Consider the following 6,000-nt stretch of genomic DNA (forward strand, 5'->3'; position numbering starts at 1 on the left):
TTAAGTAAGTTTGGTCCTCATTTGAGTCCACCTGTGTAGGTGCGGACCTGAGAGACCAAGGAGGCCCACAGAGTTAGAGTTACAGAGACTGCTCAGCAGTTGACAGAGGTGAGTGGAACAGAACTTTATTTTTAACAGTTAAGAACTGTTTTAGCATGATTCATGCATCATTAATGCCATGTTTATGTAGGATGCTTTGCATTAGTATTCATCAAGTTGATGCATTGCATTATTACTTGTATATGTGGATTGGACCGAGGCGATCTCAATAGCCCATAAGTCTGTCATTATTGTATGTCCTGTGTGAGCTCCTTTGGGGCTGGGCATTTACCTTGGATGAGTCCTGTGAGAGCCCTTATAGGGTCGGGCACCATGAGTAGTTAGTGAAAGACCTGTGTGAGCTCCTTTGGGGGCCGGGCACTGACAGAGGGAGTTTTGGGATCATGTCCAATCCGAGATGTGAAATGTTTGTGCAGTGATGCATCATATGATAGCATGTTTTAAATGTGATTTTTTATAGATTCCGCTCACTGGGCTTTAGCAGCTCATCCCTCTCCCTAACCCCATTTTTCAGGGCCTCAGAGAAGAGAAAGAGAAAGAGATAGCAAGGGTAAAAGGCATATGTAATAGTATAGAATAGTGGACATGATAATGATGTACAGTACAGAGTTTATGTAATGAAATGATGTAATAGTAAGTTATATAGTGAGTTATAGAATTGTGCTTGACCCTAGTACTTGTTATCCCTTTGCACATGATCCTTTTATGTTTTATATGATTGAGATAATGTGGTGATGATGATGAGCTAAGCTTGGTGCATGGTAGTCTTTCTATCTCTGTAGTTACTGTATGGTACCATAGCAGGTATCACTCTTCGAGTGCATACAGACAGAGCATGCATAGTCCAGGCTTAGTGAAAGTTATACAGAAAGAAAAGATAGTCAAGCAAAGAAAAAAAAAAAAGTAAGTAACAGTTTTAAGCTTAAGTATGATCATGTATGGGATTTATCAGGTACACAGAGTTGACAGTAGGCTTACTACGGGTCCCGGCGGCCTTAAGCCGATCTGGATCCTAGTGCCGGTGATGGTCCGGTAAGCGGGCTGTTACAGATTGGTATCAGAGCATAGGGCCTCTAGAGTACGGTGTGCTGAGCTAAGATGCTCAGGGATTCGAGATATCTCACATCGGAAAGAGGTTGTTTTAGAGGGCAAGCACAATAGGAAGATCATGTCCACTAGGATAGGATGTTGAGTCCTGTCTTGATGTGTAATGCCATGATTTTATGCATGTGCATTTAATGATATGCTATGATATGCTATGCTATGAGTTGGGGGTTCATGTTGTTCCATGGATCCTATGATGCTCAAGTTCATGTTATGTTTTCAGAAGCTAAGATGAGAGGAACCCGTCGATCAGCTAGATTGACTGGAGCTCCGCCCGAGAATGAGGGTATGGAAGGGCGTCCCCCTGCTTTGCCAAGAGCTATGTCCCAAAGGGTAGGCAGAGAAACATCATCAAGGGACCCTAGAAGGTCTTTTGATGAAAGCAGGAGGGAGACAGAACAGAGAAGAAGATCTAGTGATACAAGGGAAGAGATGGATGTGGATCCAAGAAGGGATGGAGGGTTAGGTGTTGGCACTACAGAGGAGGATGTGGGATCATCACAGGGAGGCGGTCAGGCCTCGGGGTATGGTTATCCACCCCACTATCAGCCCTACCCACAGGGCCCAGGATATTCGATGGGAGGTACATCGGATTATCCTAGTTTTCACCCATATCCCACATATATGCCTTATCCACCGTATTACCCCCCATATCCACCATATCCCATGTATCCACCCTCACCTTTTTACCCCAGTCCAGCATACTCTACACCAGAAAGTTCTGCACCTCCCACCACCACCAGTGGTACAACCAGAAGCCCCAGTTATCCAAACACCTCAACCTGGCCCATCTGTGAGGAGCAGGGTAAAGATGACTGATTACCTAAAGTTAGATGCTCCTAAGTACCAATCAGGAGATGATCCGTTTGAGTACATTAAAGCAGTCAAGATGATAGCAGATGAGCTAGGGGCAGATGATACCAGAGCCATTCAGATGGCAGGGTTCACTTTAAAATGTAAGAAGGCGAAGGAATGGTTTGGCGTCTATGTGGACCCTAGGTTGGATAACATGTCTTGGGAGGAGTTTGCTAATGAGTTTGCCGGGTGGGCATTCCCAGATAGTTCGAAAGAGCTAAAGCTGATAGAGTTTGAGCAGCTCAAGCAGACAGAGGATATGAGTATTGATGAGTTTACTGACAGGTTTCTGGAGTTGCTGCGGTATGCAGGACAGGCCTATGATACGGAACAGAAAAAGGCTAGGAGGTATGCTATGAAACTGCATTCCAGGTATTCCTCCTTGATCCATGCAGCCGAGAGGGAGAGTTTCCACACCGTGGTGGATTTAGCACGGAGAATGGAGGCGAGTGCCATTATACAGGGTACAGTGAAACAGCAGCCGGCACAGTCCTCTGGTTCGAAGACCCCAGGTAGGGGTAAGTCCGATCCCTCTTCACTGGGTGCAGCAACTTCCAGTGGTAAGAAGTGGAGTGGTTCCACGCAGAAGTCGAGGAAGAATAAGTTCTGGAACAAGATTAAAGCAGGTCTGGGATTGGGCAGTGGCATGAGTTCAGGTTCAGAGGTTCCAGTGTGTAGTCGGTGCGGTAAAGCGCACAGAGGAGTTTGTCGTTTGGGGATTACAGGATGTTACAGGTGCGGCCAGGAGGGACACATGGCTCGTGAGTGCCCTCAGGCATCTTTCACGGCACCATCCCAGCAGACAGCTCCAGCTAGCATGCCACAGCCACCAGTTTCAGTTATGACACAGGGCAGAGGCAGAGGGAGAGGGTCAGCCTCTTCATCTGCGGGTCCCCGAGGTGGAGGTCCGTCAGCTCCGGCGCGGATTTTCACGATGACACAGCAGGAGGCAAACACTTCTAACACCGTGGTGTCAGGTAATCTCCTCATTGGGTGTTCTGAGGTGTATGCTTTGTTAGACCCTGGTGCTTCGCATTCCTTTGTTGCTCCCAGAGCCATAGAGAGAGTGGGTTTGATGACGTCTGGGTTAGAGTGTCCCCTATGGGTCAGTGGCCCTAAGTGTGATCCATCGTTGGCAGAGACAGTCTGTCGACATAGTCCAGTGTTTTTAGATGGTAGATGCCTTCCAGCTGACCTTGTGGTTCTAGAGTTGACAGATTTTGACGTCATTCTAGGGATGGATTGGCTATCTGCATATGGTGCTACCTTGGACTGCAGAGACAAGGTAGTTAAGTTCAGAGATGAGGATGGATCTGAGTTTGTCTTCAGAGGAGACAGGAGGGGCACGCCTAGAGGTCTGATATCAGCCCTACAGGCTCGTAGGTTGCTCAGGAGGGGATGTCAGGGATATCTAGCTCATGTGAGAGAGCTAGACAGTCAGGTTAGGGACCCTAGTTCAGTGCCCGTAGTCAGAGAGTTCCCAGATGTGTTTCCAGATGAGCTTCCAGGACTACCACCTGATAGGGAAATAGAGTTCGAGATAGAGTTAGTGCCTGGTACCAGACCGATCGCTATTCCTCCCTACAGGATGGCACCAGCAGAGCTGAAAGAGTTGAAAGAGCAGCTACAGGAGTTGGTAGATAAGGGTTTCATCCGTCCAAGTACCTCACCCTGGGGTGCTCCAGTGTTGTTTGTCAGAAAGAAGGATGGATCCCTTAGACTTTGTCTCGACTACAGGCAGTTGAACAAAGTCACTACCAAGAATAAGTATCCTCTACCCCGGATCGATGATCTATTCGACCAGCTAGCAGGAGCAGGTTGTTTTTCTAAGATAGATCTGAGATCGGGCTATCATCAGCTGAGAATCAGGGAAGAGGATGTACCTAAGACAGCTTTCAGAACCAGATATGGGCATTATGAGTTCTTAGTGATGCCGTTCGGGTTGACTAATGCCCCTGCAGCATTCATGGATCTCATGAATCGAGTTTTCAGAGAGTACCTGGATCACTTTGTTATTGTCTTCATAGATGATATCTTGGTGTATTCCAGGAATGCAGAGGAACATGCCCATCATCTGAGGATAGTCCTGCAGACCTTGAGAGAGCATGGTTTATATGCCAAGTTCTCCAAGTGTGAGTTCTGGCTAAGGAGCATTTCATTCTTGGGGCATGTAGTGTCAGATCAAGGTATAGCAGTGGACCCCAAGAAGATAGAAGCTGTAGCCAATTGGCCTAGACCCACCACAGTGACAGAGGTCAAGAGTTTCTTGGGTTTGGCAGGCTACTACAGGAGGTTCGTTCAGGACTTCTCTAAGATAGCGGCTCCTATGACCAGATTAACCAGAAAGAACCAGAGATTCACATGGTCTGACCAATGTGAAGAGAGCTTTGAAGAGTTAAAGAGAAGATTAACTTCAGCACCGGTGTTAGCTCTGCCTACTAGTGATGAAGACTTCACAGTGTTCTGTGATGCGTCCCGAGTGGGATTAGGTTGTGTGTTAATGCAGAATGACAGAGTAATAGCTTATGCTTCTAGACAGCTGAAGAAGCACGAGCTGAACTATCCGACACACGATCTTGAGATGGCAGCTGTTATCTTTGCACTCAAGATGTGGAGGCATTACCTCTATGGGGTGAAATGTGAGATCTTTACAGATCATAAGAGCCTATAGCACATAGAGTTTGAGGAGGGGGATCTGGTCTTGTTGAATGTGTCTCCAATGAAAGGGGTGGTTCGTTTTGGGAGGAAAGGTAAGTTGGCTCCGCGGTACATTGGACCTTTTGAGATTTTGCAGAAGGTCGGAAATGTGTCGTATAAGCTTGATTTGCCTATGTCTATGGAAAGAATCCATCCAGTCTTCCATGTTTCGATGCTCAGGAAGTTTGTGTCAGATCCGAGTAAGGTTCTCAGCGAACCAGATGTGGAGATCTTAGGTGATCTCACGTATGTAGAACAACCAGTGCGGATCATTGACACCCAGATCAAAAAGCTAAGGAACAAGGAGATCCCGATGGTGAAAGTCCTCTGGAACCACCATAACATCGAAGAGTGCACCTGGGAGACACGGGAGTCTATGCTCCAACAGTACCCCCATCTCTTTTGAGGTTAGTGTTAGCTTCTTTTGTTCTTTATGTGCTTTATGTTATGTTTTTACTCGGTTTTGAGTTAGAGAGGAACATTCGGGGACGAATGTTCTTAAGGAGGGGAGAATGTAATATCCGGCTAGACCCCGGTATTGGAATTCCTACGTTCCGGCGGATTTTCCGTTGGAAGTCGGGATTCGAGGATGTCGGAGCTTGCCCTAAGGGTATAAGAAAGGTTTTTAAGATGTTTTTAAGTGTTTTTATCATGTTTGCATGTTTTGAGTTAAGAAAATTGAGTTTTGAAATGAAAAGGCCAAGGGGACAAAAGCCAGGTTCGGCCGCCGAAGGTGAAGTTCGGCCGCCGAAAGTTGCATGGTTTTGCATGCACGTTAGGCCGCCGAAGGAAGAGTCGGTTGGCCACCACAAAAGCCCCTTTGCCCGAGACTTGAGTGTTAAACACTCTGTTTTTGGGTCAAAGGTAGGTTCAAGCTCTCCTTGGTGTGATTTCTCATGTTTTCCTCAAATCTTGCATGTTTTAACTTGATTTGAGTTTTGTTTTAGAGTTTTGAGCAAAAGGAAGCAAAGTTGAGCACTTGGAGAGTTTAATTGAGTTTTCTCCTATCTCCAAGCTTGGATCATCAATCCTCTAGTTCTTCAAGAGGTAAGCATGGATCCTCACCTCCCCTTATGTTTAAAGCAAGTTTTAAGAAGTTTTGGAGAGTTTTATGGCATGTTTTGGGGTATAAGCATGAGTTTGAGCATATGTTGATCATATGAGTTTCTATGAGTTTTGTTGTTGTTTTTGAGGCTTGAGCTAGTTTTTAGGCCTCTCTATGCATGAGTTATGTTCTTTGTGAGTTGAGAAGTGTTGGTATGCATGTTATGGGTGTTTGATAGG

Source organism: Manihot esculenta, chromosome 7 (assembly GCF_001659605.2).
Source record: "Manihot esculenta cultivar AM560-2 chromosome 7, M.esculenta_v8, whole genome shotgun sequence".
NCBI lineage: Eukaryota > Viridiplantae > Streptophyta > Magnoliopsida > Malpighiales > Euphorbiaceae > Manihot > Manihot esculenta.